A 20,164-nucleotide genomic window follows, 5' to 3' on the forward strand; every position below is an offset into this window, starting at 1 on the left:
GCTGATCTTCGGTGCAGGGGCTGCTCGGTGCTGGGGCTTCTCAGTCCCCAAAGCACTTGGTCGAGTTTACCTCAGATGTCGTGCTGGAAGCGAAGTGCAGTTTCTTCCAAGATGGCCGGTCCCACGTGTCTCGTCGCACCCACGGATCTCAGCCGTGCTGCAGATGTAGGTTGAGGTCGGAGAGGTCTGGGAATCCGGGTCTCGTCGGGCTCTGAAGTCTGGATCCTGGAAGGAAGACGACAAAGGGAAGCCGCTGGACGCTTGATGGTGCCTGCAGTTGCAGGGTGGACACTCCTTGCCCACAAGGGAGATTTCTTCAGTCTTCTGTGGAGCAGAACGTCGAAGTCCAGAGTTTCTTCTTGTAGAGTAGTTCAGGATTAATCTAATTTGGAATGGGACCAGCTCCTACCTTTATCCTGCTAAAGGGGGCTGCACTACTGACTAGGTCCCTCCCCTGGGTGGGACCAGGAAGGGGGGTGGTTACACCCCCTATCCTTTGTCCGGTTTCCCGCCAGAGCTGGGGCTGGAGTGCCCCAGCAACTGGTTTGAACCGGTTTATGCACAGGGCACCTTGTGTGCCCCAGGCATGTCTCATTCCTTTCAGGCCTATCCTACCCAATACACAAAATCCTGTCTGGGGTGGTGCTAGCACCTCCCAAGGCAGGAAACCCTTTGTCAAAGCCTCCCTCGCTGGAAGGACTCCCAGCAGCAGGAGGTCAGACTTGTGTCTGTGGTGGCAGCATCCATTTTGTGATGCCAAGGCTCGAGTTAACTTTAACCAGGGTTCACAGTTACATACATGTCGTGTCCCTCTAGAAGGGTGGAATGCTACCCCCGTCGCCAGAATTGGCGAGGGGGTAGTATTCCAATTCGTATGACACCTTACTCGACATGTTTTGATAATGTTATACCAGAGTTGGCATTTAACCGCGAGGTTGGTAATGCACTTAAGAGTATATGGTATAGCGTTATCATGGAACAGCTATTAGGACTTGGTTCTGCAAGCTGCAAACGGGCTCAGCTCATGCCAGAGCACCATCTCACATAATTCCAAGCACTCTGCCTTCAGGATTGATAAGGCCTTCCATAGGAGTGACTAATAGGAATATATGTGTCCATTTTAGGGTTAGATATAGGTATACTATATCTATAGCAAAGGGTGTTTACACCACCTTGCCCCAGCTGTCATGCAGCCAGTTGTGTCAGTTTTAGATGGCCAGCCAGGGGTGGCATAATACATGCTTCAGCCCCTGGTAGGCCCTGGGTACACCTATGCCCTGGATACCTAAGGTACACTGTACAGGGACTGATAAGGTGGCCCAGTACCAATTGGTAAATGCACCTAAAGTACATGGTTGTCAATTTAGAGAGAGAACAGCTAGGCTGTGGGTCTGATTAGCAGGCCCACAGCCAGGGAAAGTCGTAAACCAGTGAAGCAAAAGCAAAAATCTGGGGTGACCATAGGATTGCAGACCCCACTCTCCTACAGTGCAGTTTATTTATTGATTTTTTTTTTTACCAGGGATGTCTAAGGTTAGTAAATGAACACATTTACACATTTTGCTTTTTTAAATTGTTCTCCAAAATTACATTGCATTCTCAAACCGAAATTCTGGAGAGGTTTTTAAAAAGAAAGCCATGATGGACAGTATTGGAGATGCTGTGTAGCATGTTTAAAAACCAGTGGCTAAGACAGTAGATCCCAAACGCGAGACGTATTAGCTTTGACAAAGCTTGTTTTTAAAGGCTTATGCGAGGAGAGCTTCTCTGCCTCTTGTCCCTGTTGTGTTTAACATCCAGGATTTGTAACATCCACAAAGATCCAGATGTGAGTTTTTTTTCTTTTTTAGGTTCCATGTGTTATTTCTCAACCAGATCGCTTTGCGTGTGTAATGTTTAACCCCTTCTACAATCTCTTGCTTAGCCTGAGACACCAGCCTCGGCCAAGACAGAAACACCACTACGGCAGCAGTCGGAGGAAGATGAACTGCAGGCCAGAACTGAGATGCACTGACTGAGTTGTGTATGACTCACTAGTACTGACCCAAAAGAGGGTGCTTCAGGTCAAGATTGAGGTGCACTTAGACCTCCAAAAAATGGAACTCATCCAGGTCTATCATATTGGCATAGAATACTGTTGATCACGTCATTCTGCAAGACAGGCTAGGGAAGTGGGCAAATCTGGCAGGATGAGATCTATGGTGGATCAAATCTTTTCCCTCCAAACTGCAGTCAAAAAGCCAGGATCGGAACAGCGAATCTTCTACTCACCTGGTGTTGTACAGCACCAACTAACTCTTCCTGCCTATATTTCCACATTCATATATGTTCCCTGCTCGGACTTCTCATGCATCAAGTAAGTTTCGAAATGTACTCAGGCAATGCACAAAAGTATTTCCAGCTAGACAACAGCCCAAACAAAACCACTAGTATTACCACCTGTCTGGACCATGTACTCGACCAGGTGAAGGACAGCTACCTCTGCACCGGCGGAATCAAAACTAGGATCTTCGTAACGTGAGGAAGTGAACCCTATCTCACAGATATTCAACTCGCCGTCTGGTCTCAGGTGCCCCCAGCGTGTACCACTTTGATTCTGAGATGTTCTTCATTGCAATGGTTAAAGGGATCCATTCTGAGATCCCCAACGCCACAAACTACTCCTACCATTGCAAAGCGACCACCATGTCAAATCAACCACAGACGTAGATCCGTACTCCCCAAAACACAATGTGCACCCTTCCCGCCTCTCCACAGCCCCTCTTTTAAATCTCCCAGGGCTTAATTTGTGGCGATGTTTGCCAGTGCATAGCACCAGCACTGATTTGCAAACACTGCCACTTATGACAGTCCACCACATGGAGACGCTATCTGTATATCTTTGAGCGCACCTCATCAACAACCTATTCAACATACTTAAAAAAATATAACAGATCTGAGGCCAGGACTTACTTACAGTGTTAGGTGACCTGGAATAGGATTTGGCAGTGCTGGTAGAAACAGTGGATAGTGCCAACTATAGTGGCTTCTCTGCACCACAGAGTTCTCAGTGGAGCAATATGGCCTGTTTCTTTCCAGTTTAGCCGAATTTAATGCAGGTGGAAGTAAGAGACAGATAGAGCTGGGGGCTTGTGGACTGGATCATTAAGTGCAATCACCAAAAGAGCCGCATTGGAGCCGGAATGTAAACCCGGGAGCCCGACTGGACTTTGACCGCTGAGTGCATGTCATAAGCGTCATTTTCACATCTATTACAAACCAGGTCGGACAGGCTGTAGCAGGCATCTGGCATTTTCCCAGGAGGGTGGAAGGGTGGGGGCCGGTTTTACAGCAGTGGGGGGTCGTTATTTTGTTACTGGGGGTCAGTTATGCAGCAGTGCTACCAGCAACGAAAGCAGCAGTGCTTCACACTTGCACACCCTCTCCCCCCTGGGGGTAGGGGGGGCGGGGGCTACAAAATTGCTAGGGCTGCTTTAATTCCCGGCCATGTTACAAACCCAAAATGCCTGGACCCTAAAACAGCTTGTAAGGCTGAGGTAGAGTCAGCTTCTTGTTATCCAGGAGCCAATATGTAGTTACATTTTCCCCAGCCCAGCAGAGAGTTTGAGAGTAGCAGGCATGTCCCCGAAATATCTGCGCGCACCCGGTCGCCCCCTGCACCTGCACATGGGCTGCTCCAGCCTGCAACCAAATATTTAGGCCCCGTTGCTCCTTGAGGGTCCCGGCTTGCGGAATAAATAAAAAATAATGAACTGGTATGATGTCAGAGGGAGGGAATGCCTGACTCGGCTGGGAGAGGACGAGGGGGGTCAGGCTAGGCGGGAAGTGTCCTGATCCTGCTGGCCGGGCTCCAGGGCTGTCAGTTTTATAACTGGATTAGCCGCGGCCTGAGAGGGCCTTGGAGAGCCATTCGAGGCAAGCGCTGAAATAGATGACATTACCAGCGCGGCTCCTCGTGCGCGGGGAACAGGCAGCGTCCTATGCCGAGAATGACATCACCCTGGGAGCAGACGCGGCCGGGGGCTCCTAGGGCCACGTGCGCACGGCGCCGCCGCCATCTTGGAGCTGGTTTATCCCTCTCCTGGGTCTCGTCCACCCCTCCCCGAATGTACAAATGGGCGCGCTCACAATGTGGACAGTGTGCAGAGTGCTACCAACGGCGAAATGCCAGGGGGGGCTAATAGTGTGTGTGAGGCAGCATGCGTTGGGAGAATTACCGGATACAGCAAATATAACCTTTTCACTTGACTTTTACAAGTAGAATTTACAAGTACCAATAGTAGTCGTAGGAATGAATCATCCGCGAATTGCAGTAGTTCATCGAAGTGATCCCAATTTAACACATTTACGACTGCACCACGCAAAGAAAATGGAGTCCAATTATGTGGCTGAGAAATGCTTGCACTTTATAATAAATAGAAGACTGCCGTCCAGGTTAGTGAGCAGTACTGGAACATGACCCATGCATGGTAGCAGGAAGAGAAATTAAGCATTTTTTTAGCCCACATCACAAACTAAATGTAATATGTATTTTTGCAAAATTACATATTGCCTCAATGGTATAAGCTGATCCAACAAAAATTTGAATCTTTAACATGCAGGTTGTTCATTGGTCTCTTTACAACAGGTGCGTCAACCCACTGAGCTTTGTCACTAGGCAATAACTATAAGAAACACCACTATTATTACATGTTGTATAGAGTGTGACGCTATCCTTCTCAATCTAAATAACTGGCTAACATATCCACTACTCAAATTACTTTCATATGTCACTATACTAATTCACCACTAATCCTTTATGAGTTCCGGAGTAGCATGCTACTCGCCGAAAAAGCGATTTGACGCCGCGTCAGGGTAAGTAAGCACCATATAAATGCAATTACAATACAATACATACATTTAATTAAATCGGCACCCTAGCACTTTACCGTGATCATTAACAAACGAAGTAGCTACTTAATCATCTGGAAAGTGTTCTACCTTGCGATAGCACAATTACCTATCTTAAGGTATCTTCAATTTACCATCCTCAAAAAGGATAAAATGCTGGCTTCGTAGGGATTGAAACCTGTGACCAGCAAACTGCACAAATGGTGCAATAAATGTAGCAACCCACTGAACTTTGATGCTGGGCAGCCAGAGACATTTTAAGGCATGGGCAAAGTGGGCTTTGGCCCAGGACCCTAGCCTTTCAGGAGGCCCCAATAGAGCAAGCTGCATTTTAAAGAGTCTTGCCCTGATTACCTTGAATACCTGATTACCTTGAATAATTCTTAAACAGATTCTTTTAAATACTGTTTTCCTTTCATTTATTTTGAATGTGGGTGTTGTGTGAGTCTATTACCGACATTTTGCAGAGAAATGTTGTGTTTATGTTTCATGCAAAATCCATTAAAATGTTTTCTTTTAGATCAAAACAGGACCTTACATATGAGAAATAAGAGTGTGCCACAGAGATTTGCAGTACTATTAGTGAAGAGCTGCTGTGTTGCAGTATTGAAAACACACCTCCCTGTCTCTGAATATTAGATGTAAACACATTCATAATTTGGTCCGGGGGACGGAGCTAGCCTGCAACGGTGATGGCCGCCTAAGCCATCGGCTCCTCCGCCGCATCATACATCCTGATAAATATCCTGACTTGCCGGTGCCCAATTGCCTGCATAACGATGGTACATCGTGCCGGGGCATCGGGGGCACACGAGAACCGCGAGAACTGGTGAGGAGTCCCGGGGAAGGGGGCCGGACTGTGTGTGTCCCGCAGACCTGATGCAACAGATCGAGAGCACCACTTAATTTAGCCCCCGGCTCCTTCTGGGCCCCTGGGCCTGCAACACACGGGGGCGCTGGCCGGGAAAATCCCCCGGGAAGCCGCGGCGAAAACGCTACGCCTGCATGTATGGGCTCTGACTGCTCACTTAAGACTAAGTGGGGGGCGAAATGGATGCATCGGCCTAGCACTGAAGAGCAGAGACGTGATGCCGGGTGCGGCCTGGACACTGGACGGCGACAGCTGGTGAAGGGGGTGCTCAGACTTGCTTAAATGTCGATTCTATTAACAGAGGGAGCACTGCCGCCCTGATGCAGTTGCGAGCCCCTATCTAAACCAGGGTACTAATATCAGCATTCAGGACATTCAGATTGAGCTGTCTGAGGAGGAGCCATGATGGCGGCGTGATGGCGGCTTAGTCTCCCGGTTCCCCCCGACCCCCGTCCTTAGCTAACAGATCCTGTCCCCCTTCCTGTTTTTTCTGCCACACATTAGTGTCTATGAATGGGTCTGCGGCCCGATGGAGCAATCCCGAAATTTTCCCGTCGTTGTGGTGAGGAGTAACGTCGAGGTCAGATCTTGAAGCCTTCTCCTATCTGGTTGCCGGGGTCTGGAGTGGTGGCCCTGCCGGGTCCCTGTCGAACGACAGCGGACTGGTGAGGGCGGCTGGGTTCGGTCCATTGACCTTTCATCATCTTTCAGACTGTTTTGCTGCTAATTTGCTGCCCGGTTCGAAACATGGTGGGGCGGACTGAGTGCGGCCCGACGCTGCGGGCTGTGCTGGCAGCCCTCAAGGCGCTTCTAGTGACAACGGAAGCCCGGGTCCGTACACTGCTGTCGGTGGCGGACGGCATTCGGCGATTGGAACCGGACCCTGATTCATCGCACGGGACTCGATGGACGCCTTTATTTTCGATAGACACCCCAGTGGCGCATCTAGACCCTGTGCACGGGGATGTGTTTGCCCCCCCAGAAGTGGTACTGATTGATCATGCTGCATTCTGTTTCTCGACTGTGGGGCTCGACTCCTCGATTTCGCTATCAGTGGACCATTTAGCCGCTATACCCATTCTGGTAACTTTGTGTCGAGACTGTCGACTGGACTGGACTGAGTCGCACCCCCTTCCCGGCTGGTCCACCAAGATGGCGGAGGAGGGCATGTCGGACCGGACATTCGGGGAGGAGTATCGTCGGCATCGGCCATGTACTTTGGGGCTTACCCTCTATCCTTCATCTAGTGGAGTGTATTTCGGCAACCTCTATGTACATTTTGACACTTTGGGGAGTGAGTCCGACTTATCAGGAGGGGACTGCACGCTCGATCGCAGGGGGCAAGGCTGAGACTATTGCTTTGGGTTTACTGTGGAGGCTTAATCGGTGACGGGATTTGCTTCATTGGTTGTTGGAGACTGGGCGGGGCTTACAGTTTTCTCCAGTGTGTTCTCCTTTTGTACTTGGCGCAATGGCTGCTGCTTATGGGGATTTTGTTGGGGCGGGGGGGGTCTTGGATTGAGTGCGTTACTATCCCCCTCCATTCCTACTTTTCGGATTGGGGTTTAATCACCTCTTACCTTTCTTTTTCTCTCTATATTTCGGGTTTTAGTCATTTAGGGCGACAGGCACGCTGCTAGGGGGTTAGGCCGTAGTCACCTGCAGGGGTGCTGGGTGGGGGGTTGGGGGTGGGGATTTTTTGTTTTGCCTTTCTTTGTTTCTATGGCCTTTTTCTCTGTCTTTCTTTTTCTCCTTTCTCTCGTTTCCTATTTTTCGGGTCCGTATGGTGGGTATATTTCGGTGTTGGTTATTGATCCTTCTTTAATTGTGCCAATATTTCTATTTCTATGATACTATTTGTATCAATGGGCGGGCGCTTAACCTGTGCGAGCTGTGACTGAATGCCTTTTATCCTGATCATGTGTCCTAGCGTCACTGTTTTCACTGCGTCCGCTCTAACTGCGATTATTTCTTATCTTTCCTATGACGTTGTATTATCGTATGGCACTTGATCCGTTATTTGTCATATTATAAAATGGAGCCTTTTCGAATATTGTATTTTAGTTAGTACGCTCGATGGCACGCTTTCAATCGAATCTATGGTGCTTCTGCTTCACGGGCTGCTGCATAGTGCAATGCTCAACTTACTGTGGTGGAACCTAATTAGCGGCCGGCTCTGGTGGTTGTAGGCCCATATTTGTACTTGTTGGAAGTGATAATAAAGGCTTTTAAAAAAAAATAATAATAATAATAATTTGGTCAATCCTCCTGAGGCGGAAGCCGGGAGTTCTGTGTGCTGGAAAAATTGAATTTGTAAACTTTTAAAAATTGTATTTTGTGCTTTTAAAATCACTTAGCCCCCACTCCCTGACGCTTACCTGCTAAACCCAATCAGCCGATCTAAGCGCTGTTAGGTGCAGGAAACGCTTGCTCGCCGCCATCCCTCACCTCGAGGAGCCACGGGACACGCCCACTCCTGTTGGCCACGCCCACCCCTCACCAGTACTAAAGCGCGTCTGACTGCTAGAAGCTGCATTGTACCTAATCCTCCTGAGGCGGAAGCCGGGAGTTCTGTGTGCTGGAAAAATTGAATTTGTAAACTTTTAAAAATTGTATTTTGTGCTTTTAAAATCACTTAGCCCCCACTCCCTGACGCTTACCTGCTAAACCCAATCAGCCGATCTAAGCGCTGTTAGGTGCAGGAAACGCTTGCTCGCCGCCATCCCTCACCTCGAGGAGCCACGGGACACGCCCACTCCTGTTGGCCACGCCCACCCCTCACCAGTACTAAAGCGCGTCTGACTGCTAGAAGCTGCATTGTACCTAATCCTCCTGAGGCGGAAGCCGGGAGTTCTGTGTGCTGGAAAATTGAATTTGTAAACTTTTAAAAATTGTATTTTGTGCTTTTAAAATCACTTAGCCCCCACTCCCTGACGCTTACCTGCTAAACCCAATCAGCCGATCTAAGCGCTGTTAGGTGCAGGAAACGCTTGCTCGCCGCCATCCCTCACCTCGAGGAGCCACGGGACACGCCCACTCCTGTTGGCCACGCCCACCCCTCACCAGTACTAAAGCGCGTCTGACTGCTAGAAGCTGCATTGTACCTAATCCTCCTGAGGCGGAAGCCGGGAGTTCTGTGTGCTGGAAAAATTGAATTTGTAAACTTTTAAAAATTGTATTTTGTGCTTTTAAAATCACTTAGCCCCCACTCCCTGACGCTTACCTGCTAAACCCAATCAGCCGATCTAAGCGCTGTTAGGTGCAGGAAACGCTTGCTCGCCGCCATCCCTCACCTCGAGGAGCCACGGGACACGCCCACTCCTGTTGGCCACGCCCACCCCTCACCAGTACTAAAGCGCGTCTGACTGCTAGAAGCTGCATTGTACCTAATCCTCCTGAGGCGGAAGCCGGGAGTTCTGTGTGCTGGAAAAATTGAATTTGTAAACTTTTAAAAATTGTATTTTGTGCTTTTAAAATCACTTAGCCCCCACTCCCTGACGCTTACCTGCTAAACCCAATCAGCCGATCTAAGCGCTGTTAGGTGCAGGAAACGCTTGCTCGCCGCCATCCCTCACCTCGAGGAGCCACGGGACACGCCCACTCCTGTTGGCCACGCCCACCCCTCCCACGCCCATCAAACGCCCCATAAAATATGTGCCAGCATAGGGAGCGCAGCGGACGGGCGCAGCGGGCGCGCCGTCAGCGCGCCGAAGGCGCGCCAAAGGCAAGCCCGTCTGGGCCCGTCCGGGCCCTGCCGGCCACAGGCCCAGGCACTCTGTTCTTATCGGCCCGCAACGACCGGTCCTACACTCGCGCGGACTTATTATCCTTAAATCCCAACAAACAGCCCGCCTGCTCACACATCATGAAGGAAGACACCTATTTCACTGGCTGTGACACCTGCGACCCGGCCAAACAACACTCGGCACCCAAGGGTTTGCACCTTGGCCTACTTAACTGCAGGTCACTCGTAAAACACGCACACAAAGTGAACCTTTTAATTATAAACAATGACCTAGACATTCTGTTTTTAACTGAAACCTGGCTTACCCCCAGCAGTGGCCCAGATATCGTTCTAGCACTCCCCCCCGGATACGTCATGTACTCACTAAACAGACCTGAAGGAAGGGGAGGTGGACTAGCGATAATTCTTAAAGATACTCTTACCTGCAAAACATCTGACGGCAACATCAAGGGATACGAAAGCTGCCATTATACAATACAAATATCCCCAGTTACCTCGCTGTCAGGGACACTGATATACCGTCCACCAGGCAATCTAGGAGACTTTTCAAACAAAATTATCGACCAGACGTCCATCAAATGTACTACCACCACTAACTACCTATTACTAGGAGATCTGAATGTACATTTCCTGGACCCCGATGACAAGCAGGCCAGTGATTTACTCCAGGACTTCACCTCAATGGGCCTGGATCTCAAAAACCCACGGGCCACTCATGAAAGAGGGCAACTGCTTGATCCGATTCTTTCGAATATCCCCAATTTGAGAATGCTCGACCATATCCCCCTTCCCTGGACGGACCACTTTCTGGTCTCCCTAGTATGGGACATCCTCACTCCGCCTCCTCCACCCTCCAAAACCAGAACTTATACCAGACGCTGGCAGAGACTGGAACCAGACGTGTGGGCAGCCAAACTCAGGGAAAGCGCCCCGCCTCCCCCCCATGACACCTTAGCAGGGGACAAAGAATTCAGGACCTGGATTACCCACTCGCTCGATGCCATTCTGCCCAAAACTCACTCTCTGAAATACATCAAGAGAATCAATCCCTCACCCTGGTACACCCCGGAACTCAACCTTCTTCGCAAGACTTGCAAAAGGAATGAACGTATCTGGAGGAAGGAAAAAACCATGGAGCAAAAAGAGTCATTCCGTTCCTCTATAAAAACTTATAAAAAAGAGCTCCGTAACACCAAAACTAGTTTCTATGAGAACAGAATTAAAAACGCCGCTTGCTCGGCCCATGAAACTTATTCGGTTCTTAAAGAACTCATCCACGCCCCTGACCCCCCACTCAAATACCTTGACCCCAAAGAAGCTGAAACTAAATGCAACAACTTAGCCACCTTCTTTGACGAAAAGATTCAAAAAATTCTTCTCACCATACCTCCCCCCGATCAAACCCACACAGAGCAGGATCTCACTACCACCGCTACCCATCATCCTCTGTCACTAGATCACCCCCAACCCTTCCTGGATGCCTTTGGCCCCGTAACAACGGAAGAAGTAGGAGCAACATTGGCTTCAATCAAAAGTGGTTCCCCTCTCGACCCTGCACCCTTCCGTTTCCTAAAAAAAGTGTCGAGCACCATCATCCCCACCCTTACGGCCTTGATCAACTCCTCTTTCACGGAGGGCATAGTCCCCTCCAGCTGGAAAATGGCAGCTGTCAAAGGTCTATTAAAAAAACCTTCCTTAGACCCGCTGGACCTCACCAACTACAGGCCCATATCCCTCCTTCCTGGAAACAGCAAGATCGCAGAGAAGCTGGTAAACAAACAATTGTCATCTTACCTAGAAAGCAACAACCTCTTAGCGGTCTCCCAGACAGGGTTCCGTCCAGGTCAGGGCACGGACATCGCCCTCCTGGCAGCGGTAGAGAAGGCCAGAAGCATTCTGGACACAGGAGGATCAGTGGCAGTGATCCTCCTGGACCTCAGTGCGGCCTTCGACACTGTAGATCACCCAACCCTAATCCATCGACTGGGAAAGATCGGACTAAAGGGTACAGCCCTGAAATGGTTAGAATCCTTTTTATCAGGACGATCCTTTCAGGTGCGGGAAAATGACAGCTGCTCTTCCACCTTCCCCCTCCGGTGCGGAGTACCACAGGGCTCATCTTTGAGCCCTACGCTGTTTAACGTATACATGGCCCCACTGGAGAAGAGGGTCAGTTCGTTTGGCGTATCAATTATCAACTACGCCGACGATACTCAATTGGTCGTAACCCTCTCACACCCCCACCACGCCCCATCGGATCTCCACAGCTGCCTCTCCGAGGTCCACCGATGGATGAACCTCTCCTCACTTAAGCTGAATGGGTCCAAGACCGAGATCCTCTTGATGGGCCACAAGGGGCTCTCTTTACCATCTCACCTCTGGCCTAGTTGCCTAGGTGACCCTCCGACACCTAAGGAAGAGGTCAAAAGCCTTGGTGTGTGGATTGAGAAGGATATGAGCTTCAAAACCCAGGCTAAAAAAACAGCAGGGACATGTTTTGGGCTACTCAGGGCCTGCAGGAAGGTCTTCCCCCTGCTCCCGGAGACGGCAAGGAGGCTCCTCATTCAGGGCCTAATCCTGGCAAGGTTAGACTACTGTAATTCCATTTACCTGGGAGCCCCCGAAGCCACCTTGAACTCACTACAAAAAGCCCAAAACGCCGCAGCCCGCCTACTCACGAGCACTCCAGGAAGATCTTCCGCCAGGCCGGCCCTTAAATCCCTTCACTGGCTTCCAGTCAGAGAAAGGGTCGTCTTCAAGGCCCTCTGCCTAGCCCACAAAACCATCAATAATAACGGCCCCCCCCTCCTTAAAGAACTCCTAATCCCATACAAAGCGGAGAGAGACCTCCGGTCCGGAGCAGAAAATCTTATCGTAGTCCCGAGAGTCAGAAAGGCCAAGACCGGTGGCCGTCGCTTTTCGGTTCACACGGCAAAACACTGGAACCAGTTACCACGGAAACTTAGGATAGAACCGAACTACCTCCAGTTCAGAAAAACCTTAAAGACCCTCCTTTTCCCGCAAACATAAGCTTTTCAGACAGCTGAAACCCTCGGAGAATTAGGTCAGCGCTGGGATGCTCTCTGAGTTACTACGCGCTTTATAAAACCATTAAATAAATAATAAATAAATAATAAATAATAAATAAGTGTGCCTGTGCAGTGTCAATGACTTGGCCAAAGAGGGCATGAAAGAGTTGAAATTAGATCATAAATGCAAAGCTGTTCAAAACAGGGCCCCCCAAAATAAGTTTGGCCCAGGGCCTCCAAAATCCTTAAGCTGTCCCTGCAGGCAGCAGCAGTAGTGAGAATGTTTACAGTAACCTTTATTGTGATGCACAACACAAACTGGGTTTAATAAGCAACATTGCCCAAGTAAGAGTTCATTTTGTCACCCTGGAAAGGGAAAAGCTACTAGAAGCCCTAGCCTCTAGGCTGCACGCAGGCCTCTGAAGCAGGCCCAGTAACCCGAAGAGCTGGATGCTTCGAGGAACAGCCTCAGTGTATTGCACTGCACTCCACCTGGCCTGTGCATTCTCACAAGGCCTTCCTTCCATGCTGATGATCATATGATAACATCTCATCTGTCAAGGAGGCCTCTCCACAGCTGCATCTTGTGAAATAAAACTGCGTAATAATAACTAGGCTCTGGCGCTGCGCCGGAAGCCGTGAGATAGGGAACAGCCGGCGGGGCTGTCAAGCGCCTTCTCTCAGGGAGAGAATGGGAGGTTTTCATTATCTATAGTGCATGCTGCGGACTGAACAAATGGCCTCTCGGCGCTTGGGAGAACACGTGCATTAACAGAGGCACTGGAAGGTGAGGTTTAGAAAGAATTCCCACTTTGCCTCAGCCCTACGTGGAATAGAGGGTTAATTGTGGGAAATTTCTATGGCACTTTCAAAGCAATTCATCTGCGACTTTGCCTTGAATACTATGTGACTATGGGCCATATGTATCAAAGCAAAATGGGTTTGCAAACGCCGAAATTCGCAGAATTCCAGCGTTTGCGAACCCATTTTCGCTAAATGGTATGTATGAAACATTTTTGGTGCAAAATAAGGAATCGCAAAATTTGCCATTCCTTATTTTGCGATTGCATTTAAGGAATTGCAAATTTTGCGATTCCTTAAATGCAATGTATCAAGGAAAAAAACATTCCAAAATGCCATTAAGGAATCGCAAATTACCACCAACTTCTAGTTGCGAATTCTTTTAAAAAAGCATTTTTTTAAACATCAAAAAGTGCCATGTGACGCTCATACATGCCCTTAGGGCATGTATGTGCGCCATATGTGCACACATGTCATTTTCAGGGGTGCAGCAGGGTGTTCTTGAGACACCCCTGCACCCTTGAAAATATTCACAATTTGCGATTAGCAAATTGCGAATCGCAAATTTCCCCTTCATTCCTATGGGCCTCCTGGCCCATAGAAATGAATGGGAAATTATTCCTTAATTGCGATTCGCAATTTGCGAATCACAATTAAGGAATTTTAAGGAATCGCTAAAAAGAAGCGATTTCCTACATACATACCATTTTGCGATTTCTAAATAGCGATTCCTTAAAAATCGCTATTTAGGAATCGCAAAACGGAATGTTGATACATATGGCCCTTAGTATTGTATATCCCCCCTGACTGTTCTCCAAACGTCTTTTTCTCTATTGCATAGATTTGTACACTGACCTGTACATCCAAGAGTCACTGGCTCCAACGCCACTGCTTTTAATTCATCAAGACTCTGGGCATCCGGATGTCTGTTGTTTGCATGTGAAAAATATGATAAAGTTAAAAAATAAAAAATCAATTCATAAAATGGTACAATAATCATATGTGATCTGACAAACAATACAAGAAAGAACAGACAGACTTCAGAACCAGCATTTGACGAAGCCAATTGGTCGGACAAATAGATGCAATGGCTACCTTTTGAGGGCTGACATTAGCCAAGGCCTTCAGAGCTATATATATATATCATTATCATATATAAATAATATCATTCACATTGTCATTCACAATGTTCTTCTGCCTCCCACAGAATACAGCAAGGGGCAATGGGTCATTCCGCTTCATCCATTGGCTGACTTCTCTGCGAATGGCGACACTCTGCTCCTTCCCAAAGCACATGTCCTCACTAAGTGAATCTCTTCAGTAGCAGGGATTGCTGTGGTAAAGTGTGGCTAGTGAGGCCAAAACAATATTTTTCCTTTTTAGCCAATGTTTATTTTTTATATTGGCAGAGGCCCAGCCAATCCCCAAATATAAAGTTTCACAAAAATCATAAGAAGATAAAACAAGCATTGAGAACGCCGAAGGCTGGGAGACCTGAGACGGCTGGCCAAACATACATGAGCACTTAGGGAGTGCAGGTAGCACTCATCCTCTCCCCTCCCATGCCTGGCTCCACCCCTCCCTGAACACGCTGGCTCAGCCAGCGGCTTAAAAATAAAACGATAAAGAAATATTTCATTTTTTGCAGCTGGCTCTGAGACAATGGGGCGACATTCCTCCTCCATTGCGGAGAACCTGCCCCTGATACTAAACGTTTCTGTGGGAGCCCCAAACAGGGATTTATAGTTGGCTGGGTCCTGCCGGTGCTCAGCACCAGAGTTCTTAAAAGCAGGTGCCAAAACGGGTCCCTACCGGGCTCTCCATTTTTACCTTCAGGGTGGAGAAAAAAGCAACAACAAAAAAAAAGCGTAACTCTGCAATAGTACCACCCATCACTGCTTTTGATGCAACTTCAAAGAGACTCATTTTTCAGTTTTATATAGGGCAAACTTGGAGCAAACATGAGCACTAGTTACATTACACAAGGACATATTCATGTTTTGAATCGCAGGATGTTGAGCCGACCTGAGCCTCAAACCTGTTTTCTCAGCTCGAAAGTCGGAAGCTCTAGCCTTAGCCACAACCTCGCCAACAAGAACGGAAGCATTTTCAATATTATATACAACAAAGTCATAGCTGTTGCTTATTTATCGTATGCAATTTACAACCATTGACAGAGCCAATAGTTCTGGCTTGTTGTAGGTGTAATGTTACTTGTGTTATATATTTGGATGAATGGGCAGACGCAGCAAAATACTAGTGGGGCAGCCACTATGCTAAGTACAGATTTTTAGCGTAAGTGTTTTAAGCCACGCCCTTACTTACATCGGCCACGCCCCTATAGGAGACCCTCCCCCACGCCCAGTTTTCTTATCCTACTTAAAGCCCTGCCCCCACCCCTCCCAGTCCTCAACAGCTGAGAGAGCTTATCTGGTCCCACTGTTTGGGGTCACTGTGAGAGTTACTGTTAACAAAAGAACTACTGCTAATTATTATAAGAATGTTAGTTCTAATAATGATGACGCTGCTGTGTGCATGGTACCAGGTACACCTTGCGCTGCAGAGGATTCATGGCTGGAATAAGCAAGGTGAGCGCCACGGGGCGCTGTTCGTCCCCTAGCTACAGCCAGCTCCAGGCAGATCAAACCCAGGCCTGTCATCTGCACAGGAAACTTATAAAGTGGTTTATTGCAGGAAACGGAGCGTAGTGCAGGCCCACTCCTCTGCGCCTCGAGGTCACCTCTCCATCCGGCAGAAGGAGCTTTGATTCACTCAGAATCCCTCCGCACCGGGAGCGCGGGAAACATGGTAAGCAGACCTGCAGAGGGTGTATGCTTTCGGGGGGCCTAGGGGGGCTCCAGCTACAGGTCAGGCTCCGGATTCTACTCCCCTTACTGCCTTACAACCCCCTTTCCCCATAAACTACAGGCCCAGTCACATTGAAGGAAGCCTGCTCTGGAATCAATGCACGCACGTCCTGCCGCCAGCGCACAGTGTGATCTTGTGAATGTCACTGTGTTATCCCATACACTGCAGCTGCTTTTCAAACTGTGGCAACAAGTAGTAAACACCAGTGGCGTAACGAAACCTGACGGGGCCCCCCTGCAAAGTACATGGAGGGGGCCCCCTGACCCACCGCCCACCACTTTGCCCGACCACCCAAAAATCTGGTACATTTTGAATTGACACCTCCAACATTTAATGAAATGCCTCTATAGGGTCTGCTGGCCGGCTCCAGCTCCCAGCTCATAACTTCTTTGTTGGCTGGCGCATCTAGGGTTTTCTGACTGCCACCGGAGCTGGGTTAATAGAACTCATCATATTGTACCCACCACCGCTCTGTCGCAGTCGAAGACCAAGTCTAAGTTATAGTCAGAGGGCTTGTTATACAGTCCATCGTACAGCTGTTGTGGGAAAGCAAAGAATATCTCCGACTATAACACCATAGGACCACACTGTGTCACTCTCTAGCCATATGCAACTGCAAGATCGAAATTTACTTAAAGAACGTAGCAATTTTTAGGCAGAAGGTGGGGCCTAGCACTCATTTAATTGATAAGCTTTAGCGATCTGCGGTCATGCTAGGGGAATCCTGGTCCTCCTATGCAAGGCCTTCAAGCAATTAAGATCTCGAACAATCCACATGAAAAAACTGGGCACGGAACAGTCCACAAGAAAGAGCAAATGCAAGGCAGCCCATATTGGGGTACTCCCCTGAAGTTTAGAAATAGCAGTCCCGCCCTCCCCCCCCCCCCATTAAAAAATGGAACAGGCAAAAATATTAGTTGAATTGGAAACAAGCATTTGCAATGCAATAGGTATCGCAATTGGGAGATTTTGAGCTATTGGCATTGTAAATGACAATGCCTTTTATTTATGTGTTTAAAAAACCTGCAATAATAAAGGGCATTGTCATTTACAATACCAATAGGTCAAAGTTTTTAAAATGTGCGACCTATTGCACTGCAAATGCTTGTTATGAGAGCAGGGCCGGACTGGCTACCGGGCAGTTTGGAATGCTGCCGAGCTGCTGCCTGATTTTACTGCAGTGGGGGCTGATTTAGTCTATGGAGACCTGCGTGTGCTTCGAAATACTCAAAGCAAAACGAATTTCGTTTAGCTCACACAGGTCCCCATTAACGAAATCAGCCCCCAGCTTAGCAGCATTCCTGACTGCCCGGTAGCCAGTCCGGCCCTGTATGAGAGTAACAAAGGAGTGGAAGAAGTATGTGATTGTAACCCGGTCCTGAATGACAATCTGTGTAGGGGCAACTGAAAGGAATCCACACTCAACATTCCCTGTAAGAGGGCCATAAAGCCCTGTTTGTAGGCCAGAAGCATTATTCACTCATTAGAACTGCTCATTTTCATTTCATTCATGTTTCTATGTCATATAGCGTTAATCAGTTAAAAGTGTTTATTTATTGCCCATTTCATTCTGTTTTTCAAGTTTCTTTGTTAACGTACGTTTTTCCATAGAGGTTCGTGATGTGCCTTTTTCCCAACCAACATGTGATTTACCCTATCATGGAATGGAGGCCCAAGGCTTTCTCAAGGCTTAAGGTTGGCATAGCTTTAAAATATCAATACAATAGACACTCATGTGAAGCAACCACACAAATCTGCCCTTTTTGCAACATCAACATTTGAAGAAGAAAAATGAGCCTATATAATCTTTATAACCATGGGTATTAGTTGATGTCTAGGCGTGTTTCTTCTATATATCACCATTTACAGCAACACCATCGAAGATTGTTTTTGTTAAATCAAAAGCACATTTTAAATCATCATTCCGGTAATCGAAACTGAGAAGTTTGATGGCAAGAAAATGAAAAGCAAACTGCCCTGGTTTAATATGTATTTAGCTTTTGTGAAAAAAGCCTCACTGTTACAGTGAGCAAAACAAATGAGGAACAGCATGTGTGCTAAGGAAGCGATCGAAGTAGTCTAACTTTCCTTGATGACGCCATGTGTGTCTTTGTGTTTCCCTGCAATCAGCACAGCACAAATGCACTGGTAATGTGTTGCTCTTGAAATCACACTTACACGTTCTACCACTTGAAGCCTATTTCCCACACATCCCTTACCTCCTGTGTGGTCTTTGCACTTTGACTTACCTCCCTCATGGCACGTGCAACATCTGCTCACAACGACCAAAACACTGAACGCTGACGAAACACACTATAAGCAATGCCTGAACCGCGCATGTGTGAAGCCAACAATTGCCTTCCTTAGATCCTTAAAAAGCATTTGCAATGCAATAGGTCTCGCATATTGCATTATAAATGATTTTTTGTTCACTAGCGCCCATGCGGCGCTTTCACATTTATGGATGCCACATCCCCTTCTTTCGACATACGGAGTCTAAGGAAAGGGGCGCAGGCACTATTAAAGTGAAACCACTGCATGTAGTGCTTTGATAAAAAAAAGCATCTGTTTGTGAACTTGAGAAACAGATGGTTTTTTTTGGTAAAAGCGGCCATGCTGTGCTTTCACTTTTAATAGCGGCTGCGCACCCTTCTTTAGACATGGTTTGTCTAAAGAAGGGGACGCAGCATCCATAAATTTGAAAGCGCTGCATGGGCGCTAGTGAACCAAAAAATAAAAAAAAATAAGTAAATGCGGCCGATATGCTTAAAGCGGACAGATATTAGTAGTTTAAATAAATAAAGACATAAACGCGGCCGCTATAGTTAAAGCGGATCGCGATTTTTCTTTCTAATCCTGCCATTGGTTGAAATCGCAAATGCATTAAAATGAGGCTACCCCTGAAAATGATGCCAATAATTTTAATTGGGGACACTATTAATGCGGATTAAGGGGTTGGAATTGAAACTATTGTCTGTACGATAATAAAAAAGTGGAATTCACATATAAATATATATTACATGGTTGTCTGGCTGTCGTGATCATATTTAACGAGGATGATGGGTTGCCCATTAATATTTCCACATCCGGGTGCATGGCATAGAGGTATGGATTTTATTACACTGTCACCCCTGAGGCTGGAGGCACCGCCGGTGACGGACTTACTTCGGAGTTCGGCTGTTCGGACTGTGGACAGTCCTGAGCGTGGGCGGGCCTGGCAGGCTTTGTCTTCGTTCTCTTCTCTGTCTTCTTGTCGAGTATGCCTGGCTATGCGCGCCCCTGATGCCACACGCCTAACACACATTTGCGTGCGAGCTCATTGCGCCACCGCCGCCGGCGATTTCATTGCGCATGTGGGGCTGCCTGGCATTGGTCACCACTCACCAGACAACCCTGCCCCCGCCCCCACGCGCATACGCGGCGGCGGCGGCGGAAAGTGAAACTCAGGAGAGGACTCAAGAGTATAGTAAACAATTCTGTGTGCGCCGCGCATCCACCCCTGTCTCCTGCCGCCATTTCATCGATTCGAGTCGAGAGAGGATCGACTCACTGTCACACTCATCATGATAATTACACAGTACTGATGATTGCTAATAAATTAATAACTGCTCACACCAGGACTGCTCCTGCTCAGTACCTCTCACACACAAAGTGCAGTGCCTCACTCAGTCTCAGAGTGACACTGACACTCACACGGGTGGTGACGACGGGCCGGCGGGGCCCCGGCCGGCCCCCCCCTCACCATTTCGGACTTTACTGGACTTGACTCTCTGTCTCTCGGGGCCCCGGCCGGGGGCCCCGCACCCAGTATTTCTAAGACTCGGGCCCCGGCCGGGGCCTGCACCTGACCATTTCGAAGACTCGGGGCCCCCGCCCGCACGGCCGCAGCATTTCAAAGGCTGGCTGGGGACCCCGCCGGGCCCCCGCACTCATTTCAAAGACTCGAAGGGGCCCCGGCCG

This window comes from Lissotriton helveticus, chromosome 12, assembly GCF_964261635.1.
Source record: "Lissotriton helveticus chromosome 12, aLisHel1.1, whole genome shotgun sequence".
NCBI lineage: Eukaryota > Metazoa > Chordata > Amphibia > Caudata > Salamandridae > Lissotriton > Lissotriton helveticus.